This window comes from Rhinopithecus bieti, unplaced genomic scaffold, assembly GCF_001698545.2.
Source record: "Rhinopithecus bieti isolate Rb0 unplaced genomic scaffold, ASM169854v2 scaffold_13690, whole genome shotgun sequence".
In the NCBI taxonomy this organism is placed as follows: domain Eukaryota; kingdom Metazoa; phylum Chordata; class Mammalia; order Primates; family Cercopithecidae; genus Rhinopithecus; species Rhinopithecus bieti.
The window spans coordinates 252,465-279,042 of NW_016807525.1; the positions used below are offsets into that span (position 1 = coordinate 252,465).

At 42.8% G+C, this 26,578-nt stretch overlaps 1 long non-coding RNA gene across 2 annotated transcripts in view; it reads left to right on the top strand.

Annotated features, from left to right (window-relative positions):
* LOC108536180 (uncharacterized) overlaps window positions 1-26,578 on the top strand; it is a 53,296-nt gene that overhangs the window by 6,239 nt on the left and 20,479 nt on the right. The window contains exons 3-6 of one of the 2 annotated variants that reach the window (XR_001887441.1): window positions 5,900-5,984; window positions 16,361-16,414; window positions 16,804-16,878; window positions 25,809-25,913. This is a non-coding gene — a long non-coding RNA (uncharacterized LOC108536180). The remainder of the gene's footprint in view (window positions 1-5,899; window positions 5,985-16,360; window positions 16,415-16,803; window positions 16,879-25,808; window positions 25,914-26,578) is intronic. The other variant, XR_001887442.1, reaches the window with a different exon arrangement.

Consider the following 26,578-nt stretch of genomic DNA (forward strand, 5'->3'; position numbering starts at 1 on the left):
GTTAATGATGGGTCATTAATTTTTTTTATTATTATTATTCTTTTTAATTTTTAAAATTTTTATTTCTCAGCCTTGGGATTCTGATACGTAAAAACGCAAGTATCTTCAAAGATAGAAAATATACACATATCGTTAAGATGGCAGAACTCAGAATATGCAATCATGGAGCAGTGCCTTCTACCAGCCCCCTAGCTAACTGCAGCTGCAAGCATGATTCTCATGCTGTCTTGTACTTAGTGTTCAGCTAGTGACTCAGCTTCCTCAATCATGGGGAAGGGCCATCAGCAAGTAGCACTCAGGCATGAGGGCTTGAGAAAAGATCCCACACACTCGAGGCCATGTTAGACATTTCATGAAAGGATTAGGTGGGTTACCCCCGGCTTTCTCCCCCAGAGTTTATCGAGAATGATAATAAAGTAAATGCATTGTAAGCCACACATACAAGTTGTGGAGTCAAGGAAACAGAGTGACGTGTGTGTGTGTCCTATTTTATAGGCTTTAATTAAATTATTGGTGGCCTTGGATTGGGGCGGAATTTTGTTATTATTATTTTTTATTATACTTTAAGTTCTGGGATACATGTGCAGAACATGCAGGTTTGTTATATAAGTATACATGTGCCATGGTGGTTTGCTGCACCCATCAACCCATCATCTACTCTAGGTATTTCTCCTAAATGCTATCCCTCCCCTAACCCTCCACGCCCTGACAGGCCCTTGGTGTGTGATGCTCCCCTCCCTGTGTCCATGTGTTCTCATTGTTCAACTCCCACTTATGAGTGAGAACATGCAGTTTTTGGTTTTCTGTTCTTGTGTTAGTTTGCTGAGAATATGATTTCCAGCTTCATCCATGTTCCTGCAAAGGACATGAACTCATCCTTTTTTATGTCTGCATAGTATTCCATGGTATATATGTGCCACATTTTCTTTATCCAGTGTATCATTGATGGGCATTTAGGTTGGTTCCAAGTTTTTGCTATTGTGAATAGTGCTGCAATAAACATATGTGTGCATGTGTCTTTATAGTATAATGATTTATAATCCTTTGGGTATACACCCAGTAATGGAATTGCTGGGTCAAATGTTATTTCTGGTTCTAGATCCTTGAGGAATCATTACACTGTCTTCCACAATGGTTGAACTAATTTACACTCCCACCAACAGTGTAAAAGTGTTCCTATTTCTCCACATCCTCTCCAGCATCTGTTGTTTCCTGACTTTTTATTGTTTGCCATTTTAACCGGGGTGAGATGGTATCTCACTGTGGTTTTGATTTGCATTTCTCTAATGACTAGTGATGATGAGCATTTTTCATGTTTGTTAGCTGCGTAAATATTATATTTTAGATTATTCCTGCTTTCTCTTGTGGACATTCAGTGCATTAGTCATTTAGTGCTATAAATTTCCCTCTAAACACTGCTTTAAATGTGTCCCAGAGATTCTGATACTTTGTGTCTTTGTTCTCATTGGTTTCAAAGGACATCTTTTATTTCTGCCTTAATTTCGTTATGTACCTGGTTCTCATTCAGGAGCAGGTTGTTCAGTTTCCATGTAGTTGTGCAGTTTTGAGTGAGTTTCTTAATTTTGAGTTCTAATTGCACTATGCAGTGAGAGCCTGTTTGTTATTATCTCCATTCTTTTGCATTTGCTGAGGAGTGTTTTACTTCTAATTATGTGGTCAATTTTAGAATAAGTGTGATGTGGTGCCGAGAAGAATGTATATTCTGTGGATTTGGGTGGAGAGTTCTGTAGATGTCTATTAAGTCCGCTTGGTCCAGAACTGAGTTCAAGTCCTTAATATCCTTGTTAATTTTCTGTCTCATTGATCTGTCTAATAATGAGTCATTTATACTTGCCTTTGCTTTAAGCCTGCTTCAATAGTTAGTAAATATGTTTCCAGAGTTTTTCCAATTTAAAAAAATTGACCTGCACCTTGCTTTGGATTGTACTAAAATCTGATTTCAATACAAGCGTAGTCTCCTGAATTGCTTTGATTTTGTTCAGCTGAAGCCTTGGGGAGCACTGAAGCCAAGGCTCTACTGTACCAAAAATTTGAAGCCCATGCAAATGATCTGTATGTAGAAGGACTACCAGAAAACGTTCCTTTCAGAAGCCCTCGTGGTATGGAATCCCAAGGCTGGAAAACATCATTCAAGTGGGCAATCAAATTAAATTTCTTATTAAAAAGTAAGATGATAATCTGCAGAAACAAATTCAGTGTCTTCCCTAAGGAGAGATTAATTTGATGAAGAAGGGCCTTTTGTTCCCCTCTCATCATGACTTCCTTATATTTACAATTAACATTTAGATTCACTTACTGAACATTTATTTATTTAGTATAAGTATCAGATGTGCAAAATTGGGTCTAGCAAGAACCCTGTCCTTGGGAGGCTTAATATTATGAAAAATGCAATGAAGAGTTATTGAGCATTTTGGGGGAAGAAGGCAAGGATGGCACACCCAGATCAGTCACTTGTGCATCCAGAAGGGAGGGAACATGTTCCAAATATGAGAAAAGGCAGGGGGGTGTCAAAAATGCCCACATATTCACATACCTCACCCATTCTGTGTGGAGTGAGGAATGCCATGTGGGCATGGTGGGATTGCATAGACTTGGGTGGCCAAGTGGAGGGAGGCCTTAGATCCTACAAAAGCAGTGGCAGTCATTAAATGGTCTCATAGCAATTCCCTCTTAAAATAATTTGGATCTGCCCTTTAGAAAGGTTAAGCTGGCTTGATTTGGAAGGGTAATACATGGGTAGTTTGAGTGTTGGGGGGTGGGAACAGAAGCTTGCTTACTGATTGAGGTTGTGCATCTGTGTATATTCGTTGGGACTGAGTTATATATGGAGAGGAAAGGTTTAAGATGATACAGCAAGCTGTTTCTGGCTGTGCTGTGGGACAGTTCATCTAAGATTCAGAAGCAGAATTGAGCTGGTTTAGGGGAAAAGTGACTTTTCCATATGTATCTTACAAATAAACAATGACTTTGGAGACATCCAGGTGGTCTCACCTGAATGTCTGAAAATTGCTATTTTCAAAATTCAAGTCACCAAAATGATTGTTTTCACTATAAAATGAACGCAGAATGGACTATGTTTAAAAATTGGCCAGGCACAGTGGCTTAACGCTTGTAATCCCAGCACTTTGGGAGGCTGAGGCAGGTGGATCACCTGAGGTCAGGAGTTCGAGACCAGCCTTGCCAACATTGCAAAACCCCATATCTACTAAAAATACAAAAACTAGCCAGGTGTGGTGGCACGCACTTGTGGTTCCAGCTACTCAGGAGACTGAGGCAGGAGAATTGCTTGAACCTGGGAGGTGGAAGTTGCGGTAAGTTGAGATCGCACCACTGTACTCCAGCCTGGACAAGAGAACAAGACTCTGTCTCCAATAATAATAATAATAATTAGCAGTGCACAGCTGTGTGAGAAAGGCCTGTAAATTTCTTCTAAATGCTTTATTACAATATCCATATCAACTATGTATTTACAGTCCAAAACTACTTACTCACAATACAAATGTAGTTACTCAGCCAAGAACAAATACAACAGGTAAAATAGTTGTGAAATCCTTTTTAAAAGCACAGATTAATCTTTAAGCTTTAAAAAATTAACCTTTTAAAATGATGGAACTGCTCTTTCCTTCACCTCCTCCAAAAATCTTCTGCAGAAGCTCAATACAGGCACTCCTTGATTTGCCAATATGAACATATGCAGTGTAGGGATAACTGAAGCTTTTTTCTTTTTTCTTTTTATTATACTTTAAGTTTTAGGGTACATGTACACAGCGTGCAGGTTTGTTACATATGTATACATGTATACATGTGCCATGTTGGTGTGCCGCACCCATTAACTCATCATTTACATTAGATATATCTCCTAATGCTATCCCTCCTCCCTCCCCCCACCCCATGACAGGCCCCGGTGTGTGATGTTTCCCTTCCTATGTCCAAGTGTTCTCATTGTTCAATTCCCACCTATGAGTGAGAACATACGGTGTTTGGATTTTGTCCTTGTGATAGTTTGCTGAGAATGATGGTTTCCAGCTTCATCTATGTCCCTACAAAGGACATGAACTCATCCTTTTTTATGCCTGCATAGCATTCCGTGGTGTGTATGTGGCACATTTTCTTTATCCAGTCTATCATTGATGAACTTTTAGGTTAGTTCCAAGTTTTTGCTATTGTGAATAGTGCCACAATGAACATACATGTGCATGTGTCTTTATAGTAGAATGATTTATAATCCTTTAGGATCAGCCTTGTGATCAGCCTGCCTCATCCTCCCAAAGTGCTGAGATTACAGGNTCCTCCCTCCCCCCACCCCATGACAGGCCCCGGTGTGTGATGTTTCCCTTCCTATGTCCAAGTGTTCTCATTGTTCAATTCCCACCTATGAGTGAGAACATACGGTGTTTGGATTTTGTCCTTGTGATAGTTTGCTGAGAATGATGGTTTCCAGCTTCATCTATGTCCCTACAAAGGACATGAACTCATCCTTTTTTATGCCTGCATAGCATTCCGTGGTGTGTATGTGGCACATTTTCTTTATCCAGTCTATCATTGATGAACTTTTAGGTTAGTTCCAAGTTTTGCTATTGTGAATAGTGCCACAATGAACATACATGTGCATGTGTCTTTATAGTAGAATGATTTATAATCCTTTAGGATCAGCCTTGTGATCAGCCTGCCTCATCCTCCCAAAGTGCTGAGATTACAGGTGTGAACCACTGTGCCCTGCCCTCAGCATGCTTTTGATTTAGCCAAAGCATCAAAGCATTGGTGAAGAATTGAAGATTGGAAGTTAACACGTTTTTTGCTAAGGGAAGTAATAGAGAAAGATAAATATTCCTGGAGCTAAATCTTCAGTTTGGATTAGTGTGAACATGATAAAACCTGTAGAAACCTTCATTTCTCAAGACAAAGCTCAAATTCTAGGTTGTGAGGAATGCAGTCACTGCTTTTGTTAGGGGCAGTTGTGACAGTGATTGCAGAAACTGAGACAGCAGAGCCTGTATTATATAAAGAATGTGCAAGTGCCATAGAAGACACTGCAAGGATTGGGTGCTGGAGCAGTGCTGGACCTGCCATCATCACCAGAGTGCAGCAGCTGTCACCAGAAGGAGAATCTCCACTCTCGCCATCACTAACAGCTTTTGACTTTGTCCCACTCATAAAAGATCTTGGAAGGAATTAAAGGTACTTGGTAGTTTCTCATTCCAACATAACCTTACTTGGCCTGACTATGAAGCATGCATTAGTCTTTGGACAGGGCAATTCAAATCACAGACCACATAACAAAATAATTTTGTGGCCGTCAGAACTGTCTCCTTAAACACACCATGGATGCACTGTGTTCTCAGCTTGGGGAAAGGTAGATGTCACACATGAGAAGGTGGTGGAGCCAGGCACGTGATGGAGCCTCGAAGAGTGGGAAGTGGCAGCTGGCTCTGTGAGGAGGGTGTGAATCTCCTCCCGGGGAGGAGCAGATGCCAGAAAAGGAGGTGAGGATGGGCAGAAAAGGAGGCTGAGCAGAAAGTGAATAGACACGCTCGACCTAAGAGGAGGAGAGTCCCATGTCTTTATTGGTAATATTCAAATGTAGTTCATACCAGAGTAATTTTCTGTGGCTGAATGGTTCAACTACTCTGAAATCCATGGGGAAAAAAAAAAAAAAAAAAAAAACTCATACTAAAAACCCTTGAGATGCTAAGTTTTAAAGTAAAGGCAATGTTACAAGATTTTCTGAAACCACCAACCTTTAGCAATATTTTCAGACCTTCTCCAACATTTTCCACTGCCTTTGTCAGCAATCATAGATGACCTTCACACTGAAACGAATCTTCCACTCCCCTTCGTCTTTTCCTTTTCTCTCTCTTTCTCTCCTTTCCTCATCCAGTAACTCCAGTTGGACTCCATTGTTTCCAAGTCGACTTTCATCCTCATCCACAGCTCCTCCACACGAGCCCTGAACACCTGTTCATGTAAGTGACATCTTTTATGTCTTTATTTTTATATTTTATTGTATTTTATTTTATTTTAATTTTGAGATGGAGTCTCCCTCTGTTGCCCTGGCTGGAGTGCAGTGGCACAATCTCGGCTTACTACAACCTCCACCTCCCAGGTTCAAGCATTTCTCTGCCTCAGCCTCCAGAGTAGCTGGGATTATAGGCACCTGCCACCACACCCAGCTGATTTTTGTATTTTTAGTAGAGACGGGGTTTCACCATGTTGGCCAGGCTGGTCTTGATCTCCTGACCTTGTGATCCACCCATCTTGGCCTCCCAAAGTGCTGGGATTACAGGCATGAGCCACTGTGCCTGGCCCATGATTTACTATTTATAAGAACATGGGCTTACTACTTGTGTAGCACTTATCCCTGTATTTTAGATGGGAGTTGCTGAGGTTTGGTGACTACATCTGGCCTCTCAGGGAAATGGCCAAATTGTTCAGATTCTCACCTGTATAATGTGAAGTTGCTTCGTTACTACTGTGAAATGAGTTATAAAGGGAAATTTTTTGTTTTTATTTATTTTTTATTTTAAGTAGAGACGGGGTTTCACCATGTTAGCGGGGATGGTCTCGATCTCCTGACCTCATGATCTGCCCGCCTGGGCTTCCCAAAGTGCTAGGATTACAGGCATGAGCCACCACGTCCGACCATATTAAGGGAAATTTTTTATAAAAAGAAATAGATTTAGGCTGAGTGCGGTGGCTTGTACCTGTAATCCTAGCACTTTGGGAGGCCAAGATGGGTATGGGTGGATTGCCTGAGCTCAGGAGTTTGAGACCACCCTCGGCAACATGGTGAAAACCCATCTCTACTATGCAAAAAAAAAAAGCTGGGCATGGTGGTGGGTGCCTGTAGTCCCAGCTACTCGGGAGGCTGAGGCATGAGAATTGCTTGAGCCTGGGAGGCAGAGGTTGCAGTGAGCTGACATCACACCATTGCCAGCCTGGGCAACAGAGCGAGACTCTGTTAGTAAAACATATCTAGTACCAGTTGCTTTTTGGTCTCCTAATGACCTATCAAACTGCAGGTTTTTTGGCTTTGTAATATATTCAGTTCCACATTTATTCAAGAATTGAAGACTTTTTATATCTTCATTATGTGCCAAGTACTGGGTGGGACACTACGTGTCAGAGATGAACAAATCCCTGATCCCAGGATTTCACAGTGGATGTTGGAATTTAGTGCCATTTAGCTTCATTCGATTCTGCAGTAGTCCCCAAGATTTTCCAAGATCATCCTGTCCTCCAGTGTCCTGTTGATTCAACTTCAGAATATATCCCAGAGTCTGTCCCTCATCATTCCTCACTGCTGCCACCCTGGGCCATCTGCCATCATCTCTCACCTGGATTATCTCAGTTATCTCCTAACTGGTTTCCTTGTTTCCATGCTTGCCTCCTTCAGTCTATTCTGTTTGTTTGTTTGTTTGTTTGTTTTTTGAGACGGAGTCTTGCTCTCTCGCCAAGGCTGGAGTGCAGTGCTGTGATCTCTGCTCACTGTAACCTCCACCTCCCAGGTTCAAGCGATTCTCCTGCCTCAGCCTCTCTAGTAGCTGGGATTACAGGTGCGAACTCCCGTGCCTGGCTAATTTTTTTGTATTTTTAGTAGAGACAGGGTTTTGCCATGTTGGCTAGGCTGATCTTGAACTCCTGGCCTTGAGTGATCCGCCTGCCTTGGCCTCCCAAAGCATTGGGATCACAGGTGTGAGCCACACCTGTACTCTCAATACAACAGCTAGAACAGTCCCTTTACAGTGGAATTCAGATCATGTTTACCCCTCTGTTCAAACTCTGCGTGGCTTTCTGTTTTTACATGATCTGCCCCCCTACTACCTGTCTGTCTGTGCTTCCTGCTACTCTCCTGCTCTTACTTCTCTGTATAAACACTGAGCTTATGGTGTTTCCTTTAACATGCCAGGCATGCTTGACCCTGTCCTATCTCTGGGCCTTGCTGTTCCCTCTGCCTGGAACATTCTTCCTCTGGCGTCTGCATGGCTCACTCTCTCACTGCTTTGGATTGAGGCTCAAAAATCACCTTATCAAAAGCGGCTCCAGGGTGCTCTGCATGAAATATATCCTCAACTCATTTCCTATTTGATGTCTGACTCCACCACTCTTCTTCGCTAAAACGTAAGCTCCATAAGGGAAGGGATTTTGTCTGTTTTGTTCTGTTGTATCCCTAAATACCTAGAAAGTGCTCAGTAAATGTTTGTTGGTTGAATGACTAAATCAACCTATTATTGAATCAGTCAATGTCCTCTGTAGGAGGGACTTCTCATGCCAGTGGTCCCTATCTGTATGTTAGCTGTGTAGGGAGGGACGTGGTCAGAATGGCTCTGTCTGTGTGGAATAGTTTTGCTTAGCATAATCCCAGCAGGCTCCTATTGGGGTTAAGACACAGTTTTAGCCTTATTAGTATCACTCTTTAATCATAAAGTCAGAGGGTGTTAAAATTGGAAGAGATCTGGGAAACTATTTGGTCCGCTTTTCTCATTATTGATGTGAGAATAACAGAGCCTAGAGAAAGTAAGTTAATTACTCACAATCATAAAGCTGTACAGGTCAATCTGAAATTAGGCTTCTGACTCTGTAGTCTTTCCTACATGTGTTCTCCCCTGCCTGAGACAGTTCATTGGCTTTTAGGTTTGACAATTTTCTCTCCAGTCTCTCAACAGGAGCTTTTATCTGGACATTCTAGGTTAGCCTAGATGGACGATGACCCTGTGATGTGGGGAGAATCCCAAAGGTTGACCACTGTGAATATGAACTACCCTAAATGTATCAGGAGCACCGCAGGCAAGCTCACTCCTTCATTTGCTGGAGCCATGTAGGGTAGAAAGGAAACCCAAATCGAGACCATTTGCTGCTTCAGTTCCTTTATTGCATGTGACAGTCCAATGTGTCTCCATTTAAACTCAGATTTTTTGATGAATGGTCAGACCAGCTGCAGGCCCTTTGGGCCAGAAGTCTTGATCTCCCCAACTGTTCATATTCTTTTTTTTTTTCTTTCTTTTTTTTTTTGAGATGGAGTTTTACTCCTGTTGCCCAGGCTAGAGTGCAATGGTGTGATCTCGGCTCACCACAACCTCTGCCTCCCGGATTCAAGTGATTCTCCTTCCTCAGCCTCCCAAGTAGCTGGGATTACAGGTGTGTACCACCACACCTGGCTACTTTTTGTATTTTTTAAGTAGAGATGGGGTTTCACCATGTTGTCCAGGCTTGTCTCGAACTCCTGACCTCAGGTGATCTACCTCAGCTTCCCAAAGTGCTGAAATTATAGGCATGAGCCACTGTGCCTGGCCGATAACAGATATTTTTTGAGCACCTGCCAGGTGCCAGGCACAGATCTAGGTGCTGGGAACTTAGGGGAGAATGAGTAAGACAGTCTCTGTTCTCAGGGAGCTTCCGTTCTAGTGGTGGTGTGGTGGTGGGAGAGCAGACTATATACATGCAACAAATGATATGTTTTCAGATGGTGATAAGTAATTTGAAGAAAATAAATGGAGCTGTGGGAGTTAGAATGTTTGGGCATTGGGATGGGCACTGACCTATTGGGGTGGGCAGTGAAGACCTCTCTGAGGAGGTGACATTTGAGCTGAGGCAGCTCAAAGAAGATCTGGGCAAGAGTGGTCCTGACGGGTAGGACATCGAGTGCAGGGACCTGAGATGTGAACGGACTTGGCACGGTGTTTAAGCACCACAAAGATAGTCAGGGTGGCTGGAGCATAGTGGAGCCTGAAGGAGGAAGTAATACTCAGATGAGGATGGAACACCTTCTAGGCTATGAAAAGGAATCTGGATAATTCCAATGGAGTAAGAAGCAGTGTGATTAAATCAGGGGTCGGCAAACTCTACGGCCCATGGGTCGAATCTGGCCTGATGCCTTCTTTTATGAATAAACCATATTGGAACACAGTGTCACCCATGGTTTTACATATTGTCTATGGCTGTTTTTAATGTTACAAGAACAGAGTTGAGTAGTTTCAACAGAGGACATATGACCCAGAAACCTAAAATATTTACTGTCTGGTTTTTATAGAAAAAGTTTACTGACCCCTAAACAAAATGATCTATGTTTTGAAGAGGAGAACCTCTGGGTACTATTGGCATGGTGTACGCAGATATACTCTTGTCTCTTACTGTTCCCAGACTGGGTACTACTCTGGGAATGAATGGTAAGAGACAAGAGTATACCTGAATAGTTCAGATAAGAAATAACTAGATGTTGGCCGGGTGCGGTGGCTCACGCCTGTAATCCTAGCATTTCGGGAGGCTGAGGTGGGTGGATCACGAGGTCAGGAGTTGGAGACTAGCCTGGCCAACATGATGAAATCCCGTCTTTACTAAAAATCGAAAAAATAGCTGGGCATGGTGGTACACACCTGTATTCCCAGCTCCTTGGGAGGCTGAGGCAGGATAATTGCTTGAATCCAGGAGGCGGAAGTTACAGTGAGCTGAGATTGTGCCACTGTACTCCAGCCTGGGCGACAGAACAAGACTCTGTCTTGGAAAAAAAAAAAGAAAAAAGAAATAACTAGATGTTGAGCCACCAGAAAAGAAAGATCACACTGTTTTATTCTATTTAAAACACATAGCTATGCTTTGTATTCATTAAATATTGTTGAATGAGTGATGAGATGCTGAATAGGAGGTGCCAGTGAATATAAAGGGGAAAGGAGGTTTTGAGAGATATTTAGGAGGTAAATATGATCCACCTACCTCGGCCTCCCAAAATGCTGGGATTGCAGGCCTGAGCCACTGTACCTGGCCAAAGGCAGATTTTTTTGTTTTGTTTTGTTTTGTTTTAGACGGAGTTCCGCTTTTGTTGCCCAGGCTGGAGTGCAATGGTGCGATCTCGTCTCACTGCAACCTCCACCTCCTGGGTTCAAGCGATTCTCCTTTCTCGGCCTCGCGAGTAGCTGGGATTACAGTCATGTGCCATCACACCTGGCTAATTTTTTTGTATTTTTAGTAGAAATGGAGTTTCGCCATGTTAATCAGGATGGTCTCCATCTCCTGACCTCAGGTGATCCGCCCGCCTTGGACTCCCAAAGTGCTGGGATTACAGGCGTGAGCCACCACGCCTGGCCAAAGGCAGCTTTTTAAAGGGTTGCACAGCACTGCATATGCTACTTAAAATGAGAAATTATTCCTCATTCTTAGAATGTCAGTTGGTTTTATTGGTTGATAAATTCCCAGTTACTCGTACTCACAAGCACAACATTGATGATGAGTCTGACATCCCTCGTAACTTAAGAATCATTAGTATGACTGCCCTATGGAGGCATACTGCTCTATCTCGGATTTATTTCAATAATAAAACCTTTGGAAGGTTTAATAATGAAACCTACTTAAGGCCCTTTGCTCAAGAAGTCTGAATTGCTGATCACTGCAATTACTTCCATGGCAGCTGTAGAGCAATTTAACAGGATAAGAGTGAATAAGATAAATTACACTCAGACTCTTAATGGATTGATATGCAAAAGTATGTAAAGGAAGATGGGGGTGGGAGAGGGGTGCCTTTCAAATTTCTGCACACAGTAATAAAATAGGGAACTGGGCCATTGTAGCCATTACTGCTAGGGATTAGTCATCTAGTAACAAGCTCTGGGGCTCAGTGGTGGGTAGAACATCCTGTTTATTATAGACAAATTGGGTTAATTCTCTTGTTTGTGTGCGTCTGTGGAGAGGGTGGGAATTCTAGGTGATTTGCTACTTGTCTGATTTAGAATACTCCCCCTTTCTACTAAAGAATTAGTATCTTTGGTACGAAAATAGGGAGGCAGACCAGTTTTACAAATAGCTACTGACCAGGAGAATAAGTTTCTGCCAGGTGAGTGGTTAAAAAAAGGCAGACTAGAAAAATAACTAGGATGTTAAGTGTTTCTTATTTACAAGGCTAACATAAGTTTTCCCCATGTGTTGGAGATGGAGGAGGGGATGGATCAGTTAAGAAGTGAGTACTATGCTTGCTTTGAGTGTCCCTCAATTTGTGTTTAGGGAAGAAGAGTGAGGATGTGGTTATATGGGTAGGGGGTGGGCCCAGGGAAGGGGCCCAAGGAAGGAAATTCAGGAGACTTGACTGCAGTTCTATCCTTATGGACATTCCTTGCCACCTGATCACATTATGGATGCTTCACAATCTGCTGGGTATTGATTTTTCTTTTCTTTCGTTTTCTTTTCTTTTTTTTTTTTTGAGATGGAGTTTCGCTCTTGTTGCTTAGGCTGGAGTGCAGTGGTGCGATCTTGGCTCGCCGCAACCTCTGCCTTCTGGGTTCAAGTGATTCTCCTGCCTTAGCCTCCTGAGTAGCTGGGATTAGAGGCATGCGCCACCACACCCAGCTAATTTTGTATTTTTACTAGAGACAGGGTTTCTCTGTGTTGGTCAGACTGGTCTCGAACTCTCGACCTCAGGTGATCCATCTGCCTCAGCCTCCCAAAATGCTGGGATTACAGGCATGAGCCACCTCACCTGGCCAATCACAATTTTAAAAAACCACCATAGCCTCGTTAATGATGTTCAGTAGCTCATCACCACAAATCATTGTGCACAGTCACTATATCAGAGGCTCTAAACTGTCCAAATTTTTTTTTTTTTTTTTTTTTTTTTTTTAGATGGAGTTTTGCTCTATCGCCTAGGCTGGAGTACAGTGGCACAATCTCTGCTCACTGCAACCTCTGCCTCCTGGGTTCAAGAGATTCTCATGCCTCAACCTCCTGAGCAGCTGGGATTACAGGTATCCACCACCCCACCCAGCTAATTTTTGTATTTTTTAGTAGAGACGGGGTTTTACATTGTCAGCCAGGCTGGTCTCAAACTCCTGACCTCAAGTGATCTGCCCGCCTCGGCCTCCCAAGGTGCTGGGATTATAGGTGTGAGCCAACATGCCCAGCTGGAACTGCCCAATTTTAAAGGGATAATTGGGAAAACAAATTGTTTAAAAAGGAAATGAAGGAGTTGCCATTACTGCGCTTAGCAGTGTGAAGACCCTAGAAAACCTGTGTGAACTCCTGGGGTTTCACAGTCTACTGCCTGGTCAAGAGCCTTAGAAAACCAGGAGCCTTAGGAGACCAGGTTCTGAAAGCTTCCCAGGGCTGTATAAACTACATTAAGTTCCATGATGCCCAATGAGTAGTCCCACATTTCCACAGTAGACACGCTATTGCTGCTTCCTTCCTTATCATGAGAAGAGCAGAAGATGCAGATAATACATGAAGCAGGAAGACAAAGGGGAGACACTGAACTTGTCACCTACCTTTGGGTGCCCCTCATGCTTTGTGTTTCCCATTAAGCCTCACTTATCAGTGACACAGGGAATGGTCCCTTTGCTCTTTACTTTCCCTGTGGCTGCCTGGAGGTAGGGGAGGCAGATCATGCCACTTGCCGACATTATGTTGCTGTGGATTAGTTGGAGGGACAGGAACAGGAAATGTTCCTGGCGGTGTATGTGTCACTGGGGCTCACAGGGGTACTTTTGAATCTTCTCACTGGCCTCTGTGATTCTGTGACCCTGGTTATTACATGTTCAGAAAGTGTCAGCTTATTTGAAAGGGATACTCTTATTTTCTATTTCTATTTAAACATTACCAAAAACCGTCACACTTTTTTTTTAATTGAAATATTTTTGTATTTTTTATTTTTTGGAGACAAGAGTCTTGCTCTTTCGTATGGACATGAAGGGACTCATAGTCCTTCCCCTACAGTATGTCTTTAATTTAATAATATATCAATGAAGGGTCATGTCTGAATGAATTATAGAAGTTTAGGACCTAAAAAAGGAAGGTCCCAGAAACCGGACTTTGGTTTATTTCTACTACTACACTTGCTATTGAAATCAAGCAGACAACTTCATTTCTCCTGGATTCAGCTTTCTCATGTGTCGGAATGGGAGAGGAAGGGAGGCACTGGGATAAGTGTCATTCCACTGTCTGTAGTTCTAATCTGGCTAACACGTGTGAAAAATTCTTAGATTTGTTGACAGCGGTTTCCTGGAGTGCTGTCTTGAACGATTCTGAACAGACTCAGCAAGAAAGTGTGTTTCAGTTGATTGGGTGTGTCTGTCATGGAGAAGGAAGTAAGGAGTAGGGAGCACGCAGCATTCCCGGGGCATTCATGTCCATTGTCTCAATACCTGCTGCTGACGTTTCCTGTCCCTTATCAGGAATACTGACTATTCTGTGTCTAATCACTTGAACTTAGTGAGTACTACTTAGTTGCACCATAGACACCACCTGTCTTTGAACAGCTACCCTGCCTCTTGAGAATGCAAAGGCTGCCAGGGGCCACTGCTGTATGGTATGGACTTCGGTCATTTCTGCTTAGAACACAGAGGTCGTTTTGACTAATAACTCTCGTTTTGATTGAAAGTATTAAAATGGGCTGGGCACGATGGCTCATGCCTGTAATCCCAGCACTTTGCGAGGCTGAGGTGGGTGGATCACTTGAGGTCAGGAGATCGAGACCATCCTGGCTAACATGGTGAAACCCCATCTCTACTAGAAAATACTGGGTGTGGTGACCTGTGACTGTAGTCCCAGCTACTTGGGAGGCTGAGGCAGGAGAATCGCTTGAACCCAGAAGATGGAGATTACAGTGAGCTGAGATGGCACCACTGCACTCTAGCCTGGGCAAGACAGCAAGATTCCATCTCAAAGAAAAAAAAAAGGAAGTGTTAAAATGTTCCTCCTAAAAGTACTTTTAGGCTTATTCTTCAGATTTGCCCAATATCCTAAGCAAAATGCCTTCAATATGAAGTGAATATTGCTCGATTATAGGGAACTTGTTCATAATGTACTTGAGAATGCAGATACAAATAAAAGAATATCTGCATCAAATTTTATCTTCTACAAATTATTTTCTCTTGCACTTTCAGTTGAAGCTCTTGGACTCACTGAGGCAGTAAAAGTACCATATCCTGTGTTTGAATCAAACCCCAAGTTCCTGTATGTAGAAGGCTTGCAGACAGGGTTTCCTTTCAAAGCCCTCCTGGTTTGGAATTCCATGACTTGAAAGGATCATCCATGGGGGTAATAAAATCAAGTTTGTTGTTAAAAAAGTAAGTTCCAGGCCGGGTATGGTGGTTCACGCCTGTAATCCCAGCACTTTGGGAGGCCAAGCCAGGTGAATCACCTGAGGTCAGGAGTTCGAGACCAGCCTGGCCAACATCTCTACTAAAAATGCAAAAAATAAGCCAGGCATGGTGGCTGGTGCCTGTAATCTCAGCTGCTTGGGAGGCTGAAGCAGGAGAATCGCTTGAAGCTGGAAGGCAGAGGCTGCGGTGAGCTGAGATCACAGCACTGTACTCCAGACTCTGAGTCTGGAGTGACACTCTGCCTCAACAACAACAACAGTAATAAAAAAGTAGGTTCTATTTGCCACTGTAGTCATTTCTGAAATTAAAACAATAAACTGACATTTCTACTAAAATATTTTTCTAGCTAGAGGTGACAGGCGTGGCTGTAAGTCCTTGATGGAAAAGCCTGGCTCTGAGCTGCAGTGCTGGCACTCTCCATTGCCCCTGCAGTCCCTCATCCTGTACTCAGCTGTCTTCATCAGTGCAAGATTAGTGACCACTGCCTTCATGGTGTTCAGAGGCACTGCGGTGGCTCACAGTATGCCTGAGTACTTGAATGAAGTTTAATTTGCTGGGTTTTATCTGCTCTGTTATTCCTGGGTCAGTCTTGTGAGCAACTAAATATTGATGATTGAGTTTCTTTTCTTTTCTTTTTTGTTTTTTTGAGACAGAGTTTCATTCTTGTTGCCCAGGCTGGTGTGCAGTGGCGTGATCTCGACTCACTGCAAACTTTGCCTCCTGGGTTCAAGTGATTATCTTGCCTCAGCCTCCCAAGTAGCTGGGATTACAGGCATGCACCACCATGCCTGGTTAATTTTTGTGTTTTAGTAGAGACAGCTAGTTTTTCTGTTTTTAGTAGAGACAGGGTTTCACCAAGTTGGTCAGGCTGGTCTCGAACTCCTGACCTCGGGTGACCCACCCGCCTCGGCCTCCCAAAGTGCTGGGATTACAGGCGTGAGACACCGCACCTGGCCTGATGTGATGATTGAGTTTCTTATTATATCTACATTTCTGTAGAATTTTAGTGGCTGAAGAAAGTACACTAGTGTTAATTTTCTTTTTCATGAAAGAAGTAATTTATTCTTCATATAATTACTTGCCAGTCATGGAAAGGAAAAGTCAGGGTTTTTGTCCACAGTGATAGGAATTATTGTTACATTACAGGATGACTCTGCGAACGCCTTTAGGGAAAAACACTGGTCATATCGTGACTGTTTTACTAGCTGTGAGGCCACCATTGTACTGGCTACCATAACATTTCTTGGTTTTCTTTCTAGACCTGAACTAGTTATTTCCTACTCACCTCCTGGAATGGCTAATAAACACTAAAGGTAAGAGATTACCTGTATTTCATATTATATTTCACTGCATTAAGACATTCTTTCTCAGCATTCCTTAAATCACACAGAATCATTGACCACTCTCTTTGGGGGACTTGCAGTTAGTTTCTTGGCTTTTGAAAGTATTTTATTTAATGGACCTCTTTTTCTTTCTTTTTTTAAAAAAAAATTTTATTGGAAGTGTCACATTTGCAATCCCACTTCATTCATTTTCCATGGCTTTGTTGAGCCCCTGTGGAGGATTACACTACAAGTTTAATTCTGCAGGTTCCTTTGAAAAGAGCCAAACTGAATAAATTTTAATACTCTGCTCTTATAAAGCATCTCCTTCTGTATTTTTTCCCACAATATACTAAGGTAATTCTGTGCTTATTTTACAGCTTCGCAGTTTCTGAAAAGATCATGAAGCTCTGAGAGTAGTGAAAAGCTTCCTGACATTGAGGTCACTGTGGAAGGTAAGGGTGAGTCCTTGGCATGTTTCTGTTGATTCTCCAGTTTAATAGTTATGTCAGTTCACTAGCTGCATGTTTATACAGATGAAGATAACCAAACTAATTTTACATGTGAACAGCTGCCTGTGATAAAGCTAAACTTCTGAATGTTTTTAACGGAGATTTTGAAAATCATTAACAGAAAATAACCAACATGGATCACATCATAAACTGGACTCAAAAAAATTCCTAAAATGCTTTTCCTTTATTGCAACAAATAAGGGTGCAGAGGGTCATATGGAATGTTTCTTCATCTTTTGTCTTCTTTGTTTTTAAACAGCAGTGCTTGGAATGAAAGTATTTCCTGCAACACCCTCTAATGTACTTCCTTCTCTCTGTGCCCACGGGGTCTGCAGGGTTCTCATATTTTCATGTTCACAATATTAAAATACTTCGTACAATACCAAAGACAGTTCCCAACCAACCATCAAATATGGGTATTTCTTCCATCTCCTCATAAATTTAAAAGGAAATAACTGCATTAGGATCTTTCTTTCTTTTTTTTTTTTGAGACAGAGCTTCACTCTGTCGCCCAGGCTGGAGTGCCGTAGTGCGATCTTGGCTTACTGCAACCTCAGCCTCCCGAGTGGATGGGACTACAGGTGCATACCACCATGCCCAGCTAATTTTTTGTATTTTGGTAGAGACAGGTTTCACCATGTTGCCCAAGGTGGTCTCAAACTCCTGAGATCAGGCAATCTGCCCACCTCAGCCTCCCAAAGTGCTAGGATTACAGGCGTGAGTCACCGAGCCCAGCCTAGGATCATTCTTTATGTCCTAAGTGTTGAATTTTTAAGTAAGAGTTGCAGTACTGGTGTTTAGTGGTGCAGTAATTTCCATTTAATCATCTGGCATACTCAGAGAGAGGATATCAGATGACTGAGAGTATACCTCACACAGAGTATACCAGATGACTAAATGGGGACTACAGCAAGTATTTAAACTCTTCATTCATTGATCCTGTTAAAAGAAAGCTTACTTAATAACATAAACTCTTGGTTATGAATTAGATGTTTCTCCTATGAAAGCTTATAGGCATCTTTGAGCAACTTAATAACAGACTATTTCTGTTCAGAAATGCAAAGAACTAAAAATATATTCAAACCTTTACTTTCCTCCTTTTGGAAAAGATCAGAGTATCGGAGATCTCTCCTCTACACGAGGTGTCATCCTTTCCTGAAGCAGCTCCTTGTAAAGTGCATGAGGTGTTTCATTTATTTATTTATTTATTTGAGACAGAGTTTCACTCTTGTCCAGAGTAGAGTGCAGTGGCACTATCTTGGCTCACAGCAACCTCTGCCTCCTGGGTTCAAGCGATTCTTTTGCCTCTGCCTCCCAAGTAGCTAGGATTACAGGTGCCTGCCACCACACCCAGCTAATTTTGTATTTTTAGTAGAGACAGGGTTTCTCCATGTTGGTCAGGCTGGTGTCGAACTCCTGACCTCAGGTGATCTGCCTGCCTTGGCTTCCCAAAGTGCTGGGATTACAGGCATGAGCCACCGTGCCTGGCCGAGGTGTTCCTTTTGGTAAAAAGACACACTCCGTGACCACACAGACCTGAGGCTCAATTTATAAAGATTTGAACAAGGTGAACGATGACACTATGTAAAAGGGGGGTTAATTCCAAGGTGACAGGAACTTTATAAAGAAAATTATATTTAAATTAGGCCTTGATGGAAGAGGAGAATGTCACCAGGCAGAGACAAAGCTACTCCTGATAGAAGGAATAGCATGAGCAAAAGTGCAGATTAAAAAGTCCAGGAAATGATGACACTCTCACCTTCTAGGGAGCATGGTCGTATATCTTGTTCCAACTATATCTGGTATCTCAAAAACTTTAGAGTCAGAAGAAGTCCTGGGACCAGCTGGTTCTAGGGTCACAGTAGTTGTACTCTAAAGCAATTAGTCCATACTGTCTTCAATTGATATATTGGTGAGGGAAGCAACTGAATAAGTAATGACCCCAAAGCTTCACCAGGATGGTGAGATGAGAGACCACCACAAAGACCAAGATGCTCAGAAGGAAAGGTGGGACAGTGAGAAAACAAGCTGTCCCGAAGCCCAGTAACACATGCTTAGGTTGAGAGGTGGAGGAGAAGGTGTTTTATAGCATGGTGACACATTCTGCAAAAGCAGTGAGGGCTGCACAAGACAGTGGTGTGAGCCTCCGCAAGGAGAGAGTGCCAGGTCAGCGAGCCCTGGGGGAATACAGTCTCCTTTAAAATATTCTGGACAGAGGACAGCAGCTAGCAAAGTGACTCTGATTTCTACTCTTGGCCTCCCCTCCTAACTCTAGTATAAAGTGGCATTGTATATGCTGGTGCTCTGATCTCAGTCTGTGGATATTAGATATTAAGACTGCGGAGAAAATAAAACAGCCAGTTAAGGTGCACCATTTTTACAGGCACGGTCAGTAGCATGTAAGAAACAGCATGTTTCTCAAAAGTAAATTAGTTCATAGTAGTCAGTTGGCACATTTGGCAGGTACTTCTATGAGCTTTTTTTGGTATCTTTAAACTCTTCATTCATTGATCCTGTTAACCCAAAGCTTATTTAATAACATAAGCTCTTGGTTATAAACTAGATGTTAGGAACAATAGAGAAATGAAGAGCTAATGTAATGAGTTAAAAGGATTGGGACTGTAGAAATAACATTACCAGGAATAACTTGAGGATTGTTTGCTACTGCAGCCAGCTGTGATTTTCCAAATAGGGAGGTGCCTGTTTTTCTCACATAAAAGTAATTGTGCAGGTGGGCTGAGGCTGACATTGGTTCAGTTGCTCAAACACGGTAAGACTGGCTTCCCTGTGCTTCTCTCCACTCTCCTTTCTGGTGCACAATGACCAGGAGAGCTCCTGTCATCATGTCTCCATCCATCATGTCTCTATCCAATTATAAGTAAAGAAAATGCAGCATGAGCCCTGCCTGCACCCATGGTCAGGAAAAGCAAGAGGCTTTTTTTGAATCCTAGCAGAATTTTGCATAAGCCTCTTGGTTTTAAAAAAGATNCTTAATAACATAAACTCTTGGTTATGAATTAGATGTTTCTCCTATGAAAGCTTATAGGCATCTTTGAGCAACTTAATAACAGACTATTTCTGTTCAGAAATGCAAAGAACTAAAATATATTCAAACCTTTACTTTCCTCCTTTTGGAAAAGATCAGAGTATCGGAGATCTCTCCTCTACACGAGGTGTCATCCTTTCCTGAAGCAGCTCCTTGTAAAGTGCATGAGGTGTTTCATTTATTTATTTATTTATTTGAGACAGAGTTTCACTCTTGTCCAGAGTAGAGTGCAGTGGCACTATCTTGGCTCACAGCAACCTCTGCCTCCTGGGTTCAAGCGATTCTTTTGCCTCTGCCTCCCAAGTAGCTAGGATTACAGGTGCCTGCCACCACACCCAGCTAATTTTGTATTTTAGTAGAGACAGGGTTTCTCCATGTTGGTCAGGCTGGTGTCGAACTCCTGACCTCAGGTGATCTGCCTGCCTTGGCTTCCCAAAGTGCTGGGATTACAGGCATGAGCCACCGTGCCTGGCCGAGGTGTTCCTTTTGGTAAAAGACACACTCCGTGACCACACAGACCTGAGGCTCAATTTATAAAGATTTGAACAAGGTGAACGATGACACTATGTAAAAGGGGGGTTAATTCCAAGGTGACAGGAACTTTATAAAGAAAATTATATTTAAATTAGGCCTTGATGGAAGAGGAGAATGTCACCAGGCAGAGACAAAGCTACTCCTGATAGAAGGAATAGCATGAGCAAAAGTGCAGATTAAAAGTCCAGGAAATGATGACACTCTCACCTTCTAGGGAGCATGGTCGTATATCTTGTTCCAACTATATCTGGTATCTCAAAACTTTAGAGTCAGAAGAAGTCCTGGGACCAGCTGGTTCTAGGGTCACAGTAGTTGTACTCTAAAGCAATTAGTCCATACTGTCTTCAATTGATATATTGGTGAGGGAAGCAACTGAATAAGTAATGACCCCAAAGCTTCACCAGGATGGTGAGATGAGAGACCACCACAAAGACCAAGATGCTCAGAAGGAAAGGTGGGACAGTGAGAAAACAAGCTGTCCCGAAGCCCAGTAACACATGCTTAGGTTGAGAGGTGGAGGAGAAGGTGTTTTATAGCATGGTGACACATTCTGCAAAAGCAGTGAGGGCTGCACAAGACAGTGGTGTGAGCCTCCGCAAGGAGAGAGTGCCAGGTCAGCGAGCCCTGGGGAATACAGTCTCCTTTAAAATATTCTGGACAGAGGACAGCAGCTAGCAAAGTGACTCTGATTTCTACTCTTGGCCTCCCCTCCTAACTCTAGTATAAAGTGGCATTGTATATGCTGGTGCTCTGATCTCAGTCTGTGGATATTAGATATTAAGACTGCGGAGAAAATAAAACAGCCAGTTAAGGTGCACCATTTTACAGGCACGGTCAGTAGCATGTAAGAAACAGCATGTTTCTCAAAAGTAAATTAGTTCATAGTAGTCAGTTGGCACATTTGGCAGGTACTTCTATGAGCTTTTTTTGGTATCTTTAAACTCTTCATTCATTGATCCTGTTAACCCAAAGCTTATTTAATAACATAAGCTCTTGGTTATAAACTAGATGTTAGGAACAATAGAGAAATGAAGAGCTAATGTAATGAGTTAAAAGGATTGGGACTGTAGAAATAACATTACCAGGAATAACTTGAGGATTGTTTGCTACTGCAGCCAGCTGTGATTTTCCAAATAGGGAGGTGCCTGTTTTCTCACATAAAAGTAATTGTGCAGGTGGGCTGAGGCTGACATTGGTTCAGTTGCTCAAACACGGTAAGACTGGCTTCCCTGTGCTTCTCTCCACTCTCCTTTCTGGTGCACAATGACCAGGAGAGCTCCTGTCATCATGTCTCCATCCATCATGTCTCTATCCAATTATAAGTAAAGAAAATGCAGCATGAGCCCTGCCTGCACCCATGGTCAGGAAAAGCAAGAGGCTTTTTTTGAATCCTAGCAGAATTTTGCATAAGCCTCTTGGTTTTAAAAAAGATGAATTTTAAAATAATAAAAGAAAATAAAGCATAAACTCTGAGGCCAAAGTGATAGGAAATAAATCTGTGCTCTGCCACTTAGGAAAATTACTTAAATTCTCTGTTTTTAGGTTGCACACCTGTAAAATGGGAGGAGGAAAATTATATTTGACTCATGATTTTTAAAATTTGAGATGTTATTTCTTTAATAAACAGCTGCTGTCATTTCAGAACACTTGCTATTTGGGCATTTAGGAATTTTTCACTATAAGGAGTGTAAAGAAAGACCGTGGGCATTTGTAATGGATTTAACATTCATCATTTGACTGCCTGACTGACCCCCAGAGCTGTGATTTTACTAAAGAATTTTTCAGAAGTCCCTTAGCCAGCAATGAGCCTAACCAGCCTCCCACTCTCACCGTTCAGTGCTCTTTTGTTCTTATCTGTTTCCCCTCAAACTTGGTTACTCTCACAAAGTGATAAAAACTTACATTTCTTTTCTTTCCTTTTTAGAGACAGGGTCTTGCTCTGTCACTCAGGCTGCAATGCAGTGGTATGATCATGGCTCATGACCCCAGAGCTGTGATTTTACTAAAGAATTTTCAGAAGTCCCTTAGCCAGCAATGAGCCTAACCAGCCTCCCACTCTCACCGTTCAGTGCTCTTTTGTTCTTATCTGTTTCCCCTCAAACTTGGTTACTCTCACAAAGTGATAAAACTTACATTTCTTTTCTTTCCTTTTTAGAGACAGGGTCTTGCTCTGTCACTCAGGCTGCAATGCAGTGGTATGATCATGGCTCACTGTAGCTTCAAACTCCTGGACTCAAGCAATACTCCCGCCTCTGCCTCCCAAGTAGCTAGGACTACAGACATACACCACCATGCAGAGCTAAATTTTTTATTTTTTTGTTGTAGAGATGGGATAGTGCTATGTTTCCCAGGATGGTCTCAAACTCTTAGCCTCAAGTGATCCTCCTGCCTCAGCCTCCCAAAGTGCTGGGATTATAGGTAAGCATGAACCACCTGTGCCCAGCCCCCTATTTCCTTTTTTTAAATAACAACTTTATTGAAATATAGTTCACATACCATGTAATTCATTTATCAAAGTATGCAATTCAGTAGTTTTTAGAATATTCACAGAGCTGTGCATCTATCACCACAATCCATTTTAGAAGCTTTCATTACCCTGTAGAGAAATCTACACTTCTTAGCCACTATATTCTCCTCCCCCCATGCCCCTGTGTTCCCATAGGCAACCACTGATCTATTTTCTGTCATTATAGATTTGCCTAATCTGTAATTTTTTTTTTTTTTTTTTTTTTTTTTTGAGACGGAGTCTTGCTCTGTCACCTAGGCTGGAGTGCAGTGGTGCAATCTCAGCTCACTGCAATCTCTGCCTCCTGGGTTCAAGCAATTCTTCTGCCTCAGTCTCCTGAGTAGCTAGGATTATGGGCGCCCGCCACCATGCCTGGCTAATTATTGTAGTTTTAGTAGAAATGGGCTTTCTGGGAGGCCGAGACGGGCGGATCACGAGGTCAGGAGATCGAGATCATCCTGGCTAACACGGTGAAACCCCGTCTCTACTAAAAAATACGAAATGGGCTTTCACCATGTTGGTCAGGCTGGTCTCAAACTCCTGACCTCATAATCTGCCTTCCTCGGCCTCCCAAAGTGTTGGGATTACAGGTGTGAGCTACCACACCTGACTTGGACCTTCTATATAAATAGGATTGTGCAATATGTGATCGTTTGTGGCTGGCTTTTTTTTCCCTCTTAGCACAATGTTTTCAGAGTTCCTTCCTGTCATAGCATGTGTCACTATTTCATTCCTTCTATGATTGAATAATACTCCATGGTAGAGACACACCACATTTTGTTTATTCATCAGTTGATGAACATTTGGGTTGTTTCCATGTATTGGCCACTATGAATAATGCTGCTCTGAAGATTCATGTACAAGTTTTTGTGTGGACATATATTTTTATTTCTCTGGGATATATACCTAGGAGAGAAAGTGTTGTGTTTTGTGATACTGTACATTTAGGCTTTTGAGAAACTGTTTTCCAAAGTGGTTACACCAGTCAGGTGCAGTGAGTCACACCTGTAATCCCAGCTACATGAGAGGTTGAGGTGGGAGGATCACTTGAGCCTGCAAGTTAAAAGATACCAGCCTGGGCAAGATAGTGGGATCCTATCTTGATTTTTTAAAAATCAAATTAAAATGACAAGAAAGAAATACCCAAACAAAGTGGTTAAACCGTTTTATGTTCCCACCAATAATGTATGTGGTTCCAATTTCTTCACATTTTCACCAACATTTCTTTTTTTGAGACAGGATCTTGCTGTGCCACCCAGGCAGGAGTGCAGTGGTGTGATCACTGCTCACTGCAGCCTCGAACTCTCAGACACTTGCGATCCTTTTGCCTCAGCCTCTTGAGCAGTTGGGACTACAGTCACAAGCCACCACACTCAGCTAACTTTTTTATTTTTAGTAGAGACAGGGTTTCACTATGTCACCCAGGCTGGTTTTGAACTCCTGGACCCAAGTGATCCACTTGCCTTGGCCTCCCAAACTGCTGGGATTATAGGAGTGAGCCACCATGCCTGGTCCTGTATCTCTTTTCTCTCTTCCTTTTTTCTTTGGTAGATTGAAATGTGTCATGTACCAACTATCCATCCAATGACTGCCCACCAGTTCCAAATTCACCCTTCACTGCCTGCTCTGCAAACATAGACATGGGTTCCTTATATGCTTCCTCTGTCAGCTGGTGCATTATTAAATGTTGTCAGTATGTTGTGCTAGAGGGACTTTGTAAGAGGCTGTTCTTTCTGATTGTGGTGTATCAGTCTCCACAGGCACTGAGCATCCACAGCACTGGGTTCCTGCCCTGCATGGTGCTCAGCAGCACCCAGTGACCAGCAGTTTCTCTGCACCTGCCTGGGTGGTTTTGTAGTGAGACAACTGTTCATTAATATCTTAATCTAACATCATAGAGGGCGGATTTTCAGCAAATTCCAGAGGGCAGATTGCTAACAACTTTCACCATGTGGTAATGCAGCAATTCTGCCATTGAATTACCCATGACTATGCCCTCTCCAAGAGTGGCTGGATCTCAGCCCTAGTGAGGAGTCTATCTCCTTGGTCACTCTATCTCAGTGTAGGGACAGTAGGGGCAGTTACTGCTCATTGTATCAGCTGGTCCTATACTTTTTTTTTTTTTTTTTTGAGACAGGGTCTCCATCTGTTGCCCAGGCTAAAGTGCAGTGACAAAATCATGGCTCACTGCAGCCATGACCTCCCTGGCTCAAGCAATCCTCCCACCTCAGCCTCCCAAGTAGCTAGGACTACAGTTGTGTACCACCACACCTGGCTATTTTTTTTTTCTTTGGTAGAGACAGGGTCTCGCTGTGTTTCCCAGGCTGGTCTCAAACTCCTGGCCTGAAGCATCCTCCTGCCTTGGCTTTTCATATTGCTGGAATTATAAGCATGAGCCACCATGCCTGGCCTCTGCTAGTCCTGTGTTCTCTAGAGTTCTTTTTACTTTTTGGTAGCCAATCTCTTATTATGCTTTGCCCTGTTACAATGAATAATTCTCTGTATTAAATTTTACCACTTTAAACTTTTGAGTGGTTTATGTCTCCTGATTGAACTCTAATATGCTAAGAAGGGTCCCGGGAGAGAGACTCACACAGATGGGATTTGAGCATAGGTTTGGTTATCCAAGGGACCGTGCTAAGCTCCTTGCCAATGGGAAATGGTATACTGGTGATTTCCAGGAAGTGGCCTCACAGTTTCCTTGAGGGACTTTACTGGTTCTTCTTCAAGAAACCCTCTCGCTACCCCCGTCATCACTCTTTCACTCTCATCTTTACTCATCTTTAGCCTCAACCGAGATGTCTCACCCCATCCTCTATGATGCAACAAGAAGCCCCTGGGAAACGTTTCAGTCCCACTCTGTACTTCTGTCATTGTGCTCATCACAGTCTGGTAAGTGCTGGCATATGATTCCTATATTAGTCCATTTTGCATTGCTATAAGGAAACACCTGAGGCTGGGTAGTTTATAAAGAAAAACAGTTTATTTGGCTCACAATTCTACAGACTATACAAGTAACATGGTGCCAGGCTGGGCACAGTGGCCCGCACCTGTAATCCCAGCACTTTGGGACACTGAGGCAGGAGGATTGCTTGAGCCCAGAAGTTTGAGACCAGCCTGGGAAACATGGTGAGATGTTGTCTCTACTAAAAATAAAAAGCAAATCATCCAAGCATGATGGTGCACTGATGCATGCCTGTGGTCCCAGCTACTTGGGAGGCTAAGGTAAAAAGATCTCTTTAGCCCAGGAGGTCAGGGTTGCAGTGAGCCATAATTACACCACTGCTCTCTAGCCTGAGTGTCAGAGTGAGATCCTGTCTCAGAAAAAAAAAAAAGCGTAGTATCAGCATCCACTGGTGAGGACCTCAGGAGGCTTCCTCTCATGGCGGAAGGTGAAGGAGGAGCCGGCATGTCACTTGTTGAGAAGAAGGAGCAAGGGAGAGGGGAGGAGGTGCCAGGCTCTTTAAACAATCGGCTGTCACATGAACTAGTAGAGGGAGAACTCACTCATTACCATGGGGAGGGCACCAAGCCATTCATGAGGGATCTGCCCCCAT